The following is a 19,288-nucleotide window of genomic DNA, read 5'->3' on the forward strand; positions in this document are numbered from 1 at the left end:
TGTATTTATATTTAAAGCGGGTTTCTTAAAAAAAATCAAGTTCATATATACAAAGAACAGATTGGTGATTACAAGAGGCAGGGGGTTTGAGAAACTGTGGGGATTTTTTTCAGTTTAGTTTAAATAAATTGATTAACAAATTTTAAAAATAATGTGACTGTACCTAATGCCACTGAACTTTATACTTAAAAACGGTTAAGATGGTAAATTTTATGTTGTGTGTATTTTGCCACAATTTTTTTAAAAAAGCAGATCCCCAAATAATACATACAATAAAATTCCAGTCATATAAAATTCAAAACCAGGCAAAACTATGCTTTCATAGATTGTAAAACTTCAAAGAAATGCAAGGAAATGATTCTTAGAAAAGTCAAGATAAATGGTTATTGTATCTATTGGGGACAGGAAGGGATGAGGGTGTGACTTTTGTGGTGCTGGCTATGTTTTGTTTATTGGTTTGAGTTATGTGGATGTTTGCTTTATTACTCTCTTTAACAGTATATATATTTTAGATATTCCTTATATTTTATTTATTTCAGAGTTAAAGAGGAAAAGAAAAAGTTTAAAGTACTTTATTGCTATAGATTATTCAATCAGACAATACTGTAAAAACCAATTGATGTTTTGCTGGAAACCTTACAGGCTCCCACCAAAACAGCTTTAGGATTTCTCCTTTCCATTCTCCATGGTGGGTTTGGAATTGGCAGCTCTTCAGCAATCAACATCATGCAAGCTTGGTCAGGCACTGTGGGAGGAGATGGGAGAAGCGAAGGGATCACCAAAAGACTGATTTTCAAAATGGATCTGGGGCTTGACTTTGATTTCATACCTCTCATGACACTACTACATTCACAATTTTTCAGTTGTTAAAAAGCATCAGGTGAATTTTTTTTAACCTTAATAATTCGGTTCAGTGTGGAAAAGAAAGATATGCTTTAAAAATATCTAACTCAAAACTCTGCTTTAAAGTGTTTCTCATGACCGACCAGGCATCATCATTATCATCACCTGGAAAAATTTGCTGACCACTCACTATGTGCCTTATGTGAGATGAGTGCCGTGATTGCAGGTGAGAAAAAAAAAAAGACTTTAAAAATATTATTCATATAAAAAAAAAAGAAATACATCTTCCAGTTACCTACCAAAACAATTATTATTCATTAGTAAGCAGGTAACTCTTTGCATTCCAAGAACTTCAAGCAAGTATAAATAACTCCAGATTCACTTGAGTGCAAAAGGCAAAAATAAGATATGGTCTGTGCAAAGCATTTAAAGAGTTGGATATTCACCCCTGTGGTGCAGGGGTTGGGAAGCACAATGGTAAATGTCGAGGATTTGGAGGAGGTTATTGTCATAAAATATGGTGGAGCAATAGTAGAATAAGTAAATGAATCATGCTATAGTCATAGGGTGATTACTATATACTATATAACGCTAATGAATGAACTACAGCTATACTTAACAACCAGGATGAACCAATGTTAAGGGGAAAACAAGTCACAAAAGAATATAAACATCATTATTTTATTTAAAATCCATATAAAGTTCACAAAGAGGCAAAACTCTTTGTATCATTTAAAATGCATACATGGGGGAAATAATGAGAGTAGTGACCTGCATAGGGAGATAGGAGTTGGTGACCAGGAAAGGCACATACATGCACACACACACACACACACACACACACACACACACACACTAAATAAATAAATAAAGTGGGTTTCTTGTAGACAACGTTTAGTTGGGTCTTGGGTTTTTTGTTTTGCTCTCCTGTTTTTATTTCTAACTTCACTCCATTGTGATAATGGTGTAATATGATTTCAGCTTTTTATGCTTATTGAGATATGGGTTTTTTTGCCTAACAATTGATCTGTCATTTAAAATGGTCTGTATGTACTTGAGGAGAATGTGTATTCTGCTGGTGTTGGGTGGAGTGTCATATTTATGTCTATTAGTTCTTGTTGGTTTATAAGTGTTGTTCAGTTCCTCTATTTCCTTACTGATCTTCTGTCAAGATTTTCTATATGTTATTGAAAGTGAGGTTATACAATCTCTAACTATTATTGTAGAACTGTCTATTTCTCCCTTTCATTCTATCAATGTTTGTCATATATATTTTGAAACTCTGTTTTTAATGTGATGTGTTATAGTCATTGACATGAGTTGACCCTATTATCAATATGCTGTATCCCTCTTTTTCTCTTATAATAATTCTTTTATTTAGTCTATTTTTTATTATAGTCACTCTAGCTCTTGTGGTTATTATTTGGATAGAACATCTTTTTCCGTCCTTTCACTTTCAAGCTATTTGTGGATTCAAAGTGACTCTCCTATAGACAGTATATGGTTAGATTTTATTTTTTAAATCCATTCTTTCTTTTGTGTGTATTTTAAATATATTTTCTTAGTGTGTACTAAGAGAGTTACATTTAATATCCAAAATTTATGAAAGGTATAACATTCTAGTTTGAATTGATACCAACTAAGCTTCAGTAGCATTCAAAATACCTGCTGCTAGATAGCTCCACTTCTCCCCCTTTATGTTGTCATTGTATCAGTTACATCTTTATTAATTGTTTGACCATTAACATAGATTTAAAATTAGTTTTATATATTTGTATTTTAAATCATGTAGGAAATAAAAACGGGAGTTATGAACTATGAGTACAGTAATACTGACTCTTACCTATATAGTGACCTTTATTTCTTCATATGGTTTTGAGTTACTGTCTAGTTTCCTTTTATTTCCTTTTATTTTCCTTTCCTTTTATTTTAGCCTGATGTATTTCCTTAGCATTTCTTGTAGGGTAGGTTTACTAGTGTTAAACTCTCTCAGCTTTTCTTCATCTGGGAATGTATTAATTCCTCCTTCATTTTTCAAGGATTGCTTTGCCAGATATAGTATTCTTGATTGACAGGTTTTTTTTTCTTTCAGCACTTTAAAAATGTCATCCCACTGCATCTGTCCTCTGTGAATTCTGTTGCAAGATCCGATGTTAATTTTATTAAGGATCCCTTGTACATGGCAAGTCACTGGATAATTTCAATTCACATATCTTCAAGTTCACTGATTCTTTCTTTTGCCTGCTCAAATATGCTTTTGAAAGCTTCTAGTGAGGTTTCATTTCAATTAATGTACTTTTCATGTCCAGAATTTGTTTGGTTCCTTTGTAATTTACACCTCTTTGTTGATATTCTCTACTTGTTTATGCATTGTTCTCGTGATTTCCTTTAATTCTTTGTTTATATTTTCCTTTAGCTATTTGAGTGTATTTGAACAGGTAATTTAAAGTCCTTTTCTACTAAGTCCAATGTGTCTATCTCCTTGGGGACAGTTTCTCTTTAGTTTCTCTTTGAATGGGCCATCATTTGTTGGTTCTTTACATGCTTTGAATGTTTGGTTGAAAATCAGACATTTTGAATATTATGATTTGATAACTGTGAAATAAGATTCTTCCGTAGTCTTTAATTTTGTTGCTGTAGCTGTTTGTTCAGTGAATTTTTAAAATCATTTTTGTAATGCCTGTATTATTTGTCATGTGTACTCTCTGTTAATTTAGTTTGTGTTCACTTTGTGTTTTGACAGAGATTTACTTGAATGCCCATAGCCAAATAAAGGGAGAAAGAGGGGAAAGAATTTTTAAAAATTTCCTAGTCTTTGCAGATTGGTTTTGTGTTAGAGCATTCTTTCAATGTCTAGCTAGATGTTGAACGAATGCTCTAGCACGGTTATTTACAATTCCATCTTAGCTCTCACTTCTTGCTTGTACTGAGCCTAATAATCAGTCATAGTTGAAATCTTAGGATCTTCAGGTCTTTTCTGAGCATGCATCCTAACCTGGGCATGCACATGGCTTTCCAAATTTCCTGGTGTATTAGGTATGTCTTCAGTGTTCTAATATTCTAAAGAATCTCTCTCCCTGGCCTTTCTTCTCTGGTTTTTGGTGTATTTATTGTTTGCCTCAGCTGTAATCTGTTGCCTCGGGTGGCAGTGGATTATTCATTTGCCTTTTGCTAATTTGAGGGATGCTCTCTGGGTGCCCACTTTTTTGCCTTGAGAAACTTCTAAGTTAGGTAAAATAAATCAAGCCTTTCAAGTAGTCCTCAGACAGGTTAGAAAACACAAATACAGTGATTAGCAAATAAAATATGCTCTGCTCCCTCTGGAATCAAGGACCAGGGTCTCATCCTGGAGAGCTGGGCAGCTGTCTTAAGACTATTCCTGTGCAGGAGAGGAGACTGGGTAGGAGCAAGTAAAATATCACAAAGCTTTCCTACCCTTTTTAAGTTGGCTTTTCCTTGATTCCTTATTTGCTTATTTATTGTAAACCTTTGCTTTCCAGAGTTCTAACAAAGTTGATTCTGTTTTACTTGGTTTTCCAGTGTTTTTGTGGAGAGATGGACTCTTGGAGCTACCTACTCTGCCATGTTTGCTGACAACACTCTCAAGATGTTTTTTTTTCTTTATTTTTCAGAAGTTTAACTATGATGGGTCTCTGCATGGGTTTGTTTCAGTGTATTCTATTTGGAGTTCACTCAGCTTCTCTAATCTGTAGGTTTATATCTTTTTGCTGAATTTGGGAGGTTTTCTGCCACTGTTTCTTTAAATACTCTTTCAGTCCCACTTTGTTTCTCCTCTCATTCTGCTGAAATGTTAAATCTTTTTTTTTTTTTTTTTTTTACTGTTCTGAAGATCATTGTTTTGCTCATTTTCTTCAGTTTGTTTTTTTCTCTGTCATTTAGGTTGAATAAATTCTATTGATCCATCTTCAAGTTCACTGTTCACTGATTCTATTTTCTGTCATCTCTAGTCTACTATTGAGTAAAGTTTTCAAAATTTTGGTCATTGTGTTTCTTAGTTCTATAATTTGTAATTGGATTTTTTTTTTACAACTTCTGTTTCTTTGCTGGAGTTATCTATTTTTATTTTGTTTTAAGAGAATTTGTAATTAATTGTTGAGGCATTTTTATGACTGCTGCTTTAAAATGCTTTTCAGATAATTCTAATATGTGATTCATTTCAGTGTTACCATCAGTTAGTTGGTTTTTTCATTCATATTATGATTTTCTTGGTTCTTGGCATAATGAGTGATTTTTAATTGTATCCTGGACATTCTGATTATTATATTAGGGTTTTGATCCTATTTAAAACTTCTCTTTTAGCAGGTACTGACCCTGTTTAGGTTTAGTCGGTAGATTCTGTCCACTTTTGTGGATTTTAGTTCCAATAATAATTTAGTTTTCTGAACTCTTGCAATGTTATCTGGTCTGCATCATTCATCCAAAGCCACTGGGACTCCCACTCAATCCCTGATACTCTGCTATTTATCCATTATCAGGATAAATAAAAACTTAATTTTCCATGTTGCCAAAATGGAAAGAGACTTTTCCCCTCACCCTTTTTTCTTTCCTTACAGCCTTTCTATGAGAAACCTAGTGGTTGTGAATATGGATGTGCATTTTTTTAAAATAAATTTATTTATTTATTTATTTATTTTTGGCTGAGTTGGGTCTTTGTTTCTGTGTGAGGGCTTTCTCTAGTTGCGGCGAGCAGGGGCCACTCTTCATCGCGGTGCACGGGCCTCTCACTATCACGGCCTCTCTTGTTGCAGAGCACAGGCTCCAGATGCGCAGGCTCAGTAGTTGTGGCTCACAGGCCCAGTTGCTCCGTGGCATGTGGGATCTTCCCAGACCAGGGCTCGAACCCGTGTCCCCTGCATTGGCAGGCAGATTCTCAACCACTGTGCCACCAGGGAAGCCCTGGATGTGCATTTTTAAAAGAGGCTTAGTAACCCTATTGCCGGGTTTACAACCTAGGAATGTTTTTTAGTGTCTGGGAGTCATCCCTTTGCAATGTAAACATTTGCAGAGATAACACCTCTAGCTCCCTGTCTCAGTGGGAGTTTAAGCTAGGCACCTTGCTCTGAGCTGTAACCATCTGCTTGTCAGAGAGAGAAGAAGTTTTAATACACCTTTGGAGAAATGCAATTAACTAAAACGAATGGTTACCTTAATTCCCAAGTAAACTTAGAATGAGTGTTATGAAAGAATTTGTAGGAAAAGATACTGTTAAGTCCTGTTAGAGAGACTTGAGAACATATGTACATAACAGGTTCTGACTGTTTGGCTGTATGAATAGGGTGGGAATTTCCTTGGCTTACTTAGGAGGCATTGTAATCTGAATATGCTTATTCAATAATAAAACTTTCTGTCTTTTCTACATTTTGAGGAAAACATTCTCTAGGTTGGCAGGATTGTTATTTCTTCAAAACTATATACGCATGGCCTGGCTATGATTCTATGCATATTAAAAATGACACATTTGCCAGAATTCAGCCAGGGAAAGTGCTTTTCATCTCCAGGTGTTTAATTAGTTGGCATTCCAAACCCATTGAATCCTCCTGAGTGATCTCCTCCCTAAAGTACAGTGTTCCAAGTTCCATCTACTGTGTTATCCTGGGCTTCTGCCAGTGTGAAATGGAAATACCCTGTACCAGCAAAATAACAATGCACATCTGAAAGGAGGAAATGTAAAACAAAACTGGTATTGGCTAGAGGAAAATATATTTTTGTACTCTTACTCACACTAGATCAAAGTAACAAAATGTGCTCTACTTTTCTAGTTTTACTTTACTTGTTCCACATGAACTAGTTTTAGTGTACTCTCAGTAGTACTTTTAACTTTTGACTCCTAGTCATGATTGAATGCAGGTGATACTTGAGAATCTGTGACCTCCTGTAAGAATTGGAGTTTTTGTAAAATTTTGCATAGGTTTTATATTATGCAAGTTGATGCTTATGCCATGTTTCTACATCAGAATTCCTAGAAAAATCACTTTGAATTTTTGATATAGAAATTAATGGAAAATGAATTATTATATAAAATTTAGATTTTTCAAATTAAGAAAATGTACAATTTGCCCTAACAATTTTATGGAGAAATATCCTCTTTTTGTTTTAATAACTAAAGATAAAATATGCTCATACTCTTCTCCCCTTTATTAACAAATTAGACTGTTAAAAAATAAAATATTTAAAATGAATTAAAAACTTTATTAGCAACATTCAGATTTCTTTGCCAGTCATTTTCGTGTTATAGACTCTGAATTTTAATTAAAGTGGTATTAGAGAAAGTTCCAGTTTATGAAAAATTGAAACAAATGGATTTTCTTACAAGAATGAGACAAATGCTCAGTACAGAAGCTGCAGTGTATCCCAATAGCTAATGTCAATTTTCAGGGTGTCTTAGGTGACTATAAAATCAGTGCTTATTCAAGTTGAACTACTTGTAACTTCCACATGCATAGTGCAGTTGGAATTTAGGATTATGGTGAGTACTGTGAGGCACTGCAAGACTATAAAGTGACTTGTGAATCACAAAAAGTTTAAGTTATATTTAGTCTAGTTGTAGAGTTAAGTCCATTTAAATACTTTCTAATTTTATTGATTATATACTCTTCTGGAAAGGTGGTAGAATGTGTATAGGTACCAAGAATCTCCTCCCTGAATTCCCTGTAAAATTGATGTGAAAAAAAGTTCTATGTAGTCCATTGGGTTGAAAAAATTAGAAACTTATTTCTGATCCTGGCAGAAATTGATACAGTCATTTTTTTCTGATAGGTTGGATACCGATACATTTATTTTCTGGAGCCTACATAGTCATTTCTTTGAGCTCCTAAAGTAACTCAGGTTGCTACCGTGGGTTACTCCATTATTGATACTGACAGTACTTCGGTGATCATCAAAGGACCACACCCTGAAGCCTTATTTGCCTCAGAATTTTTCAGGCACTGTGTTTGAGCCACTAACAGACATTCCATTTTTTTTAAAGTGAGATTCTGCTTATCAAGGATGCTTCCAATGGGCCATACCCTAATGTGCCTTTGAGTTGCTTGGTCTCACACCTGGAGAGGGAAACTAGAATTTGTTGAATCACTGCTATCTGCCAACAATCTATTCATGCTATAGGAAATCTGCTTTGATAGCAATAAATAACAGACTTGACATTGGAGAAAATCGAATCAGTGATGCAAAGGACAAAATTTTGAACCAATATAAGAATATAGAAGAAAAGAATAAAGGAAGGGAAGGGGAGAAAAGATAATGGGCATAGAAGATAGATTATAAAGGTTCAACTGGCAAATGATAGGTATTACTAAAGAAGAGAGAAAAATGGATAAGACCAAATAATCAGAGAACAAGACTGCTATTGCATATTAAGACATATGAGGCAAGTGAAATTAATGTATAGGAATCTATACTATTAAAGTGTTTTTCCAGTATAATTTAGAAGAGGAATTTAGTAATGGCCACAAGACAGGGTAGGAACAAAAGAGAAACTAAACCTGTGGAAAAAGGTAGATAATAGGGAGATAGCAGAAGGTTACCAGTGGATTAGGTGGAAAGATTTCTTCAGAATGCAGCTTTAATCAGAGACCAAGTGTGCATGCGGAGGAGGGAAAGAGCATATACTGAGTTCAGCTTGGCCAAGTATGGAGAATAGATGGGCATTGTAAGACAACACATAGCATGTAACGATCAGTCTCAGGAGTAAGAAAGAATCGGATTTAAAATACTGTCTTTTACTTGCTATCAGTGAGAGCTTGGAAATTTACTTAGTTTCTCTAGACTTCAGCCTAGAGCTCTGATTATATATCTATAAAATGCAGATAGTACTGATGCAGCAGCAGTTTTGAAGAGGGCAGCCAGCATTTTAGTTGTGATACCTGCTTTCCTTCCTGTTCCCAAGGAATTGTGTTCATCTGTTTTAAGTTCTCTGGGGGTTCCCTAAAAGACTGATGCAAGATACTTGCCTTTGTTTCACCTAACTCAGAACTCTCTCAGGGCAGAAAAGCAGCTAAGCAGAGGGCATTCTTTGAACACATTGAAAGACAGATGAACAATCTGCTGCCACCTGGGGCACAAGATTACACTAGGTGTAAACAATTGACATCATGAAAACCTAGTAGAAACGCTAGGGAAAGAGTTTCTTTGAGGAATAAAGGGTCTGAAGTGGTCTTGTGTATAACAAGGAATCCAGAAAGCCAAGTGAATGCCGGGGCAGGAAGAATGATCAGAAAGCCAGAGATGATCCTAAGCTTTCACCTATGGTTGGGTTTTAAGCTCAGTGTAAGCAGGAAATGAAGGCTAAGGTAAAGTAGTAAATGGCATGGCTAAGCCTTGAAAGAGTGCCCCCAAACCAAGGCATTCTGCAAAAACTGGAGTTTTTCTTTTCTTTTCTTTTCTTTTCTTTTCTTTTCTTTTCTTTTCTTTTCTTTTGTCTCTCTGCTTTAAGTGAATGTCTGTCAAACCATTAGCTGACCACAAGCTAAAAGAACCAAGACTTCATAGACCAAACACAACAAAAATATAATCTTTAAAATTTAGGAAGTAATTAAACAAAAACCACAACCCACAGCAAGCAACAATAAACCCTGAGGACAGGAAATATTCTGATTTCCAGAGGTACCAACTCATAATATTTATTTTTTATATTTATTTTTATGAGCTACCAGTTTATTAAAGAATACAATCTGAGGGAAGGAGGAGTGAGGAAAAAGAGGAGTGAGGCAGATAAGGAAGATATGCCAATATGGGGGTATGTTACTAAGGTGTCCACTGCTTGGAATTAAGTGAACTGATGTCCACAGAGAGTCTGTTATTGCAGTGGCAACTGGAGTGGAACAAGTGGTCAAGGGTCCCCAAAACTGATGAAGCTGAGAGACTCTGAGGTGGCACAAAATAAGTATCTAACAGTGTAACATTTGCATCATTAAAGTCCACCAAATGCTAACATTTAAAACTTCAGTTTTCAACAAAAGTTGTTAGCCATGCAAAAAAACAAAATACTGTGAAACATTCAAAGGAAAATAAGACATTAATAGAAACTTTCCCTGAGGAAGTAGACATTTGACTTACCAGACAAAGACTTTAAATCAACTGCCTTAAATATACTCAAATAGCTAAAGGGAATCATGCACAAAGAAATAAACAAAACCAGAACAATGTTTCAACAAATAGAGCACATCAATAAAGAGATCAAAATTATATAAAAAAGAATCAAATAGAAATTCTGGAGATTAAAAGTACAATAAGTGAAATGAAAAATTTATTAGAGGGTTTCAACAGCAGTTTTGAGCAGCAGAAAAAAGAAGTAGCAAATTTGAATATAGGTAAACTGAAATCACGCTATGTTATGAGCACAAAAATTAAAAAGAATGAAGATAAATGAACAGAGTCTATGAGATATGTGGGATACCATTAAGTATACCAACCTATGCATAATGAGAGTCCCAAAGGAAAGGAGAAAAACAGCCAACAACTTCTTAAATTTGATGAAACACGAATCTCCACATCCAGCAAACTGAATGAATTCCAAGTATTATAAATGCAAAATGATGCACACGGAGACATATTAATATCAAACTTTGAAAGCCAAATCAAAGAGAAAATCTTGAAAGGAGAATCAGAGAAGTCATTTGTCAGATACAAGGAAGCCTCAATAAGATTGTCAGCTAATCTCTCATCAGAAATCATGAAGTCCAGACTGCAGCAAGATGACATATTTAAAGTGCTAAAAGAAAAAAAATGCAACCAAGAATTCCATATTGGGGAAAACCATCCTTCAAAAATGAAGGGGGAGTATTCAATAGTTAAGACATTCTTGGATAAACAGAAGTGGAGAGTTTGTCACTGTAGAATGGTTGTACAAGAAACACTAAAGGAAGTCTTTCAGGCTTAAATGAAAGGACACAAGACAGTAACTCAAAGAAATACAAAGAAATAAAGAACATTGGTAAATATAAAGCAAGTATTATTGTAATTTTGGTTTGCAGCTTTTCCTTTTGTCTAATGTGATTTAAAAGATAAGATCATAAAAGTATAAATAGAAATCTATGCTAATGGGCACACAATGTAGAAAGATGTAATTTATGACAACAGCATGAGGGGGCGTATGAGATAGGAGTAGAATTTTTGTATACTAGTGAAGTTAAGTTGGTATTCAACATTTTTTATCTTTTAAGATATTAGTTGTAATCCTAGGGTATCTACTAGGAAAATAACTAGAAATATGCAGAAAATAAAATGAGAAGGGGATCAAAACAGTACAATGCAAGAAAATTCAATTAAGTACAAAATAAGGCAGTAACGGGCTTCCCTGGTGGCGCAGTGGTTGAGAATCTGCCTGCTAATGCAGGGGACACGGGTTCGAGCCCTGGTCTGGGAAGATCCCACATGCCGTGGAGCAACTGGGCCCGTGAGTCACAACTGCTGAGCCTGCGTGTCTGGAGCCTGTGCCCCGCAACGGGAGGGGGGCCGCGATAGTGAGAGGCCCGCGCACCGCGATGAAGAGTGGCCCCCGCACCACTATGAAGAGTGGCCCCCGCTTGCCGCAACTAGAGAAAGCCCTCGCACGAAATGAAGACCCAGCACAGCTAAAAATAAATAAATAAATAGAGTAGGTATTAATTTAAAAAAACAAACAAACAAAAAAAAACCCCAAGATTATTGGGTTTCACCCTCAGAGTCTCTGACTCTGTAGATCTGGGGTGGGGACAATACTTTAAAAAAAAAAAAAATAAGGCAGTAACAGAAGATTTGAGGAACCAAAAATATAGGACATATAGAAGATAAATAGCAAAATGGCAAAAATAACTCCTTCCTCATCAGTAATTAATTTAAATATAAATTGATTGAATTTCAAATTAAAAGGTATTGATTAGCAGGATGAATTTTTAAAAATCATCCATCTATATATTGTCTACAATACACTTGCTTTAGATCTAAAGCAAATAGCTTGAAAGTGAAAGGATGGAAGAATATATCCCATGCAAATAGTAACCAAAAGAGAGTTGGTGGTGTTCATTCTAATATAAGACAAAATAGACTCTAAGTAAAAATTATTAAAAGAGACAAAGAAGGACAGCATATATTGACAAAAGGGTCAAGTTATCAACAATATGAACATTTATAAGCATATACACACCAAAGAGCAGAATTCCAAAATATATGAAGCAAACACTGATAGAATTGAATAGAGAAACACTTCTAGAATAATAGATGGAGGTTTCAATTCCCCACTTCTAATAATGTAACAATCAGACAGAAGAGCAGTAAGTAAAGGACTTAAACAGCAGTATAAACCAAGTAGACCTAATAGACATATAGAGAAGACTCCACCCCAAATGAGTAGAATACACCTTCCTCTCAAATACACATGGAATATTCTGAAGGATAGAACACGTGTTCAGTCACAAAACAAGTCTCAATAAATTTTTAAAAATTGAAATCATACTAATTATTTTCTCTGATTACAGTGGAATGAGACTAGAAATTAATACCAGAAAGAAAACTGGAAAAATCACAAATAAGTGGAGATTAAACAACACAATCTTAAACAACCAATGGATCAAAGAAGAAATCACAAGGGAAATTAATAATTAGAGACAATTGAAAAATGAAAGCGCAAAATATCAAAACTTATAGAACATAGCAGAAGCAGTGCTCAGAGGGAAATTTATTGCTGTAAACATCTACATTTACAAAGAAGAAAAATCTCAAATTAATAACCTAACTTTACATCTTGAGGTACTAGAAAAATAAGAGTAAACTAAATCTAAGGCTAGCCGTAGGAAGGAGATAATCAAGACTCACATGGGGATAAACAAAATAGAGAATTTAAAAAACAGAGAAAATTAACCAAACCAAAAGTTGGTTCTTTGAAATGATCAACAGAATTGACAAACCTTTAGCTAAAATTGCTCTGAAAAAAGAGAAGACACAACTAAAATCAGAAATGAAAGTGGGGAGATTACTACCAATGTTATTGAAATAAAAAATATGTGAGAATACTGTGAAAAATTGTACACCAACAAATCAGATAAACATTCAAAAAATTAGCACTAATTTTCTCGAACATTTCCTCTCAAAATGAAGAAGGAACACTTAACAACACATTCAATGAGGCAAGCATTACCCTGATACCAAAACCAAAGTCTCCATGTTACCGTATGCTAACACATATATATGGAATCTAAAAAACAAAAAAAAAGTGGTCATGAAGAACCTAGGGGCAAGACAGGAATAAAGACGCAGACCTACTAGAGAATGGACTTGAGGACACGGGGAGGGGGAAGTGTAAGCTGGGACAAAGTGAGAGAGTGGTAGTGTATATATGGACATATATACACTACCAAATGTAAAATAGATAGCTAGTGGGAAGCAGTCGCATAGCATGGGGAGATCAGCTCGGTGCTTTGTGACAAGCTAGAAGGGTGGGATAGGGAGGGTGGGAGGGAGGGAGACGCAAGAGGGAAGAGATATGGGGATATATGTATATGTATAACTGATTCACTTTGTTATAAAGCAGAAACTAACACATCATTGTAAAGCAATTATACTCCAATAAAAATGTTAATAAAAAAAAGGAAATCTAAAGACCAGTATTCTTTTTGAATACTGATGTAAGAATTCTCAACAAATACTAGCATATTTTCATATCCAAATACAGTAGCATATTAAAATTCTAGAAATTAAGACTCTACACAATGACCAAGTGAGATTTATCCCAGGAATGCAAGTATGTGTCAACATAAGAAAATCAATCAGTGTAATCTACGTATTAATAGAATGAAGGAAAGCAACCACATGATCATCTCAATTGATGACAAAAAAAAAACTCCGCTCTTTGGTAACATTCAAAATTATTTCATGACAAAAACATTCACCAAACTAGGAATAGAAGAAAACTCCCTCAACATGATAAAATGCATGTATGATAAACCCACAGCTCACATAATATTCAATGGTGAAAGAAGCTTTTCCCCTTAGACCTTGAACAAGACAAGGATGCCAAATGTTATCACTTCTATTCAACAAGTTATAGCCAAAGCATTCAGATAAGAACAAGAAATTAAAAGCATCCAAATAGTAAAGAAAAATTAAAACTATCGTTATCACTGTTAACCGATGACATGATCATATATAATTTTAAACAATTCATAAAAAAGCTATTACAGCTAATAAACAAATTCAATAAAGTCACAAGGTACGAAATCAAAGCACAACAATCAGTGGTATTTTTACACACTACCAGTAACCAATACAAAATTGAAATTAATATAATTCCATTGAGCCTTGTATCAAAAAGAGTAAAATACATAGAAATACATTTAACCAAGGAAGTGAAAGACTATACACTGAAAACTATAAAACAGTGCTGAATAAATTAAGGAAGACCTAAATAAAAGAAAAAAATCCATATTCATGGATCAGTAGACAATATTGTAAAGACTGCAGTATTCCCTAAAGCCATCTACAGATTCAGTGCAAAACTTTCAAAATCCCAAATGCCTTTTTGGAAAAAATGGAAAAGCTGTTTCTCAAATTCATATGTATTTTCAAGGTACAGTGACTAGCCAAAGCAATCTTGAAAAAAAAGGGCAAAGTTGATGAACTCACGCTTCTGATTTCAAAACTATGACAATGCTACAGTAATCAAAACAGTTTGGTATTGGTATATAAATACACATATACACCAGTGGAATAGAATTGATAGTCTAGAAATAAACCATTACATCTATGGCCAACTGAGTTGTGATTGCCAAGACTGTTCAGTGAGGGAAGAACAGTCTCTCACAATAAATGGTGCTGTAAGAACTGCCTATCTACATGTAAAAAAATCAAGTTGGACTCCTACCTCATACCACATACAATATTATCTCAAGGTAGAGCAAAGATTTAAATGTAAGTGCTAAACCTGTAAAACTCTTAGAAGGAAACTTTGGGTTAAATCTTTATGACCTTTTACTTGGCAATTAAATTTTAGATATGATGCCAAAAACATAAGCAACAAAAGAAAAAAATATAGAAATTGGACTTCATCAAAATGAAAAGATTTGCACATCAAATGACACTACCATGAAAGTGAAAAGACAACTTAAAGAACAGGAGAAAATAGTTTAAAATTATATATCTGATAATTTCTGGTACCCAGAATATATAAAGGACTATTATAACTCAACAATAAAGAGAGAAATAACCAATTAAAAATTGGCAGAATATCTGAATAGAATATTTGTCCAAAAAGGACATACAAATAACCAGCAAGTACATGACAAATTGCTCAGCATCATCATTCATTAGAGTAATTCACATAATATAAAATTAAAATGGTTAATTTATATTATGTGAATTTTACATTAATAAAAAATATGGGGATAATAATACCTTCACCGACATGCGGTGTGGAAAAATACATATATTTCATATAGACATACATACACATATATTTTAATCAATACATAATTTCAATTCTGAAATGAAGATACTACATAGAAAAGAATGGTAGATGTGACTATTTTCCTGAGCATTAATCAAATAATTTTTGTGTTTCTGAAAGTTTTGTGTTTTTGAATAATCAAGAGTGAAGCATTTAAAGAAATGTAAAAATGACAAGTCATTTGAAAAAAACTATAGAAGAAAGGGTATACAGAATAAATAGCCTAAGAGATCATTTATGACTTTCTATGACAACCAAGATGAACAAACAATAAAAAGACTAAATCAAAATAGGATCCACAAACAAAAGTACCAAATGCAAATAGTCAACCACTGGTTATTGTGGAAGGGCATGAACTTGAACTCTGAGCCCTAAATTGGAAAAGCTCTAGATCAAGAATTCAAAACCTAAACACAACAAATGCTGTTTTGGTGAAAGTGATTCACTTTACCAATTGACTGAGTTACCAACTCTTTTATAAGAGCTGCTTACAGGAAATACACCTCAAGGAAATAACTACATGTTAGTATGTGTAGGATAACAACCAAGCCAAAAGATGTGCATCAGATAGGCACTAAGGGTCATTCACTGCCTGTATTAGACACAGATAACTAATTGTTTTCTCTTCAGAATTTTATATCCTAAATAAATACAGTATACTAACATTTTATTTAGTATTAAAAACCTCTAGAATAATTTATGTTAACATTGTGTGTGCATGATATTCTAACACAAATCCAATGAATTCCCAAGGGATTAAAGTTAAATAACTTTCAATAACTAGATAAAAGTAAATAAAATTGAATATTTATCAGAGCATTGGAAGGGCAATATCTTAAAAGCAATAGAATAAATTGCAATGAGAATAACTGGTAAATTATTCTTAAGATCTTTTGTATGTCCTTAAACTCTAATATAAAAATAAACAATGCAACGATTTGTCACAAATATGACATGTCCACTTAATATAATTAATATATAAGGCTCTACTATAAAATGACACATAACAAATAAATTACAAAATAGGAAATATGACCACGAAAAGGCAAATGGAAAAATATTCAATGTCAGTAATAATCAAATAAATTTGAATAAAGCAGCTTATTCCTCCTGACATATTCACTTGAATGCCTAATAGGAATATTAAACAACATATTCAAAACAAACTGATTTCCCTGGCACAAAACCACCCTTACCTCAGACTTGCCAATTTCAGTAAATGGCACCATCAGTCATCACTTGTGCATGTCAAAAATCCAATGAGTCCTCTCTTTCCATCATAACCGCATTTGATCGATCAGCAAGTCCTATAAGTTTACCTTCAAAATATTTATCCAAACTGACCACTTCTAACAACCTCAACTCTATCACTCTAATTCATGATCATCTCTCACCAAAACTCCTTACTCTGGTCTACAGGGCCTGTCTACCTTCCCAATTTATCTCATACCACTCTTTCCATGTCTCACTAACTCCCCACCACACCAGCCTTCTTGTTTCTTGAACAGCTAGCTCATTTCCACTTTAGTCATTTTCACTTACAGATTCTTCTGTCTGGAAGATTGTTTCCCCATTTGACAATATAGCTTATTCTCTCAACTTTCTGCTCAAATGTTACTTCTTAAGACTGACCTTTCCTGATCACCCTATTCAAAATAACTCCTTATATCCCCATCCATTAATTTTCTATAACATTACCCAGCTTTAGTTTCTTCATAGCACTTAAGAGTATATAGTATTGTGTTATAATATTATTGTTTTATATTGTATGTTTGTCTATTACCTATCTCTCCCACTAGAATGTAAGCTCCATTAAAATGGAATCTTAGTCATGTGGCCCAGCAGCTAGAAGAGCTTCTGTGACATAATTGGTGCTCAGTAAATATTTGTTTAATGAATGAATATTAATATTACCGTTTGTTGGGCGTATTTTAAAAATTCTACTACATCACTGGTGACTTTGCCAATTGGTTCTACTCTCTTATAAAGCAATTTGGAAATGTGTTATTTGGAGATGGTAGCAAATATTTAACAATCACTGAAAACTGTGTTAGATACTATACTAGGTGTATTGCTCATACTTCTCATTGGTTCACTTATCAAACCAGTAATCCTACTACTGGAATTGATCCTGGGGAAAATATTAAAATTATCAAAAAATTTATATGTAAAAAGGCCTTTATTTTATTATTATTTATAATAGTGAATATTGACTGAATTAACAGACCAAGAACAATGGACTAGTTGAGTAGCTGCGGGGGCATATACCTAATGTGATAACATGCCATTAAAGGATGCCATTAAAGGTGATGATTCTAGGCAGGTTAAACATGGAAAAATTCTTAGGTTATAATGCTAAGTAAGTAAGCATGATATAAAATTGCACACATATGTTTAATGTAGTGGAGGGAAAACATTTAGGAAAAACCTGTGAGAAGTGCATGCTATCAAAATAGTAGTAACTAGTTATACTAGGATCATAGAATTTTATGATGGTTTTCTGCATTAAATTGTGTATGTGATTTTGTTATTTTAATTTTAACTAATTTTTATTTTTACCAAAGTGTTACATGCAGGGAGTTAAAGACAAATGATACAGTAAGTTTTGTAAGAAGACCTGGAACCTGTACTTCTGTCTCAGTTATGCCTTCTATACTCTTATGGGATTAACTTTTATACTTATAAATCATATACTTTTTCTTATATTTCTCAATTTCTCAATTACAGACATTATATATCTATTTAAGATGATGAAGGCTTAGTAATCGTAAATTATTTCACCCTCCTCTTCCCCCACTTTACTTCCACCCATCCTTCTAATACATCACCACTTTTTGTTGTCATCATTAAATGTTTACATTGTTATGATTGTTTAAATATGATTCACTGCTGAGCCAAATAGTGTATAATGATTTTACCTTCCTTTTGAACAACTTTAGGCATATCCTTGAAGGTAAACATTGTGTTATTTTCTCCATTTTCTAAACTGTCTGCATACCTACCTACCAAAATTCTTCAACAGAAATTTTAAGTCCTTGTCATGCCTAAAGAATGATCAATTTCTTCAGTTAATTTATCAATTCCATTTTTTTCCTGAACACTTCCCTCCTGGAGTCCTCTGTCCCTCTGTTTCAGTATGGACTGTTGGTTTTCTCAGACTCCTGCATAGCTCTTGTCCCTTCATAGTTGAGCTGAGAATCATCTTTATTGCCCTAGAGGAACTATGCAATTTGTGGCTGCCCAATATCTTTTGAAAATCCCCTTCCCATGTTAGTAGTTTCCTAAAGTTGCCTTTCACATGTAGAAATTTAAACAAATTTCAGTATCCCTTTTTTACCAGAGTGTAGTCATACAACTAGCTTCTACCAAGCAGGTGTGCCTGAGTGATATATGGAATGCGGAAGTAAAGAAAGATCTGAGGTTGTGTGGCTCTCTCAACAAGGAGGGACATTTTGAACATGAGCATGTTGCTTATTTGGCAGCATGGGCCAACCTAGCAGAGATAAATTGTGAGAAACTATTATTTCCATCCATTTGCCACCAAGATATTTCCCCTGGTAAATATCTCATTCTTTAAGGGACTCCTTCTCTCTATTAGATGGTGCTCCTACTGCATCCTGTCACACTCATATTTACATGTTTGTCCTCATTCAAAGTACAGAGGTCACTTCCATCCCCTCCTTTCCTGTTTTGAAGTATGTATTCTTTTTTGGCAAGTATTTCCAGGTCTCCAAAGGGAAAAAACATTCAGAAGGGCTACCCTTTGTTGACTGAAAAAGGAAGAGTCCCACAGTCTAGATAGGGTGTTTTTGTTTCATGTCTCACACGTCTCTCTTAATGTATGACCTGCTTCAGAAATATTATTTCTGTTTACAGTTACCCTTCAACTATGCCTACACTGCTTTCTCTGTGCTTTGCATTGCTTTTCTCACAAAATATTCAACTTCTTTCTGTCAGTTATTTCCAAGGAATTGTTGTCCAAGTCAGGAATTTAGGAAATCTTGTATT

The sequence above is a fragment of the Balaenoptera ricei genome, chromosome X (assembly GCF_028023285.1).
Source record: "Balaenoptera ricei isolate mBalRic1 chromosome X, mBalRic1.hap2, whole genome shotgun sequence".
NCBI lineage: Eukaryota > Metazoa > Chordata > Mammalia > Artiodactyla > Balaenopteridae > Balaenoptera > Balaenoptera ricei.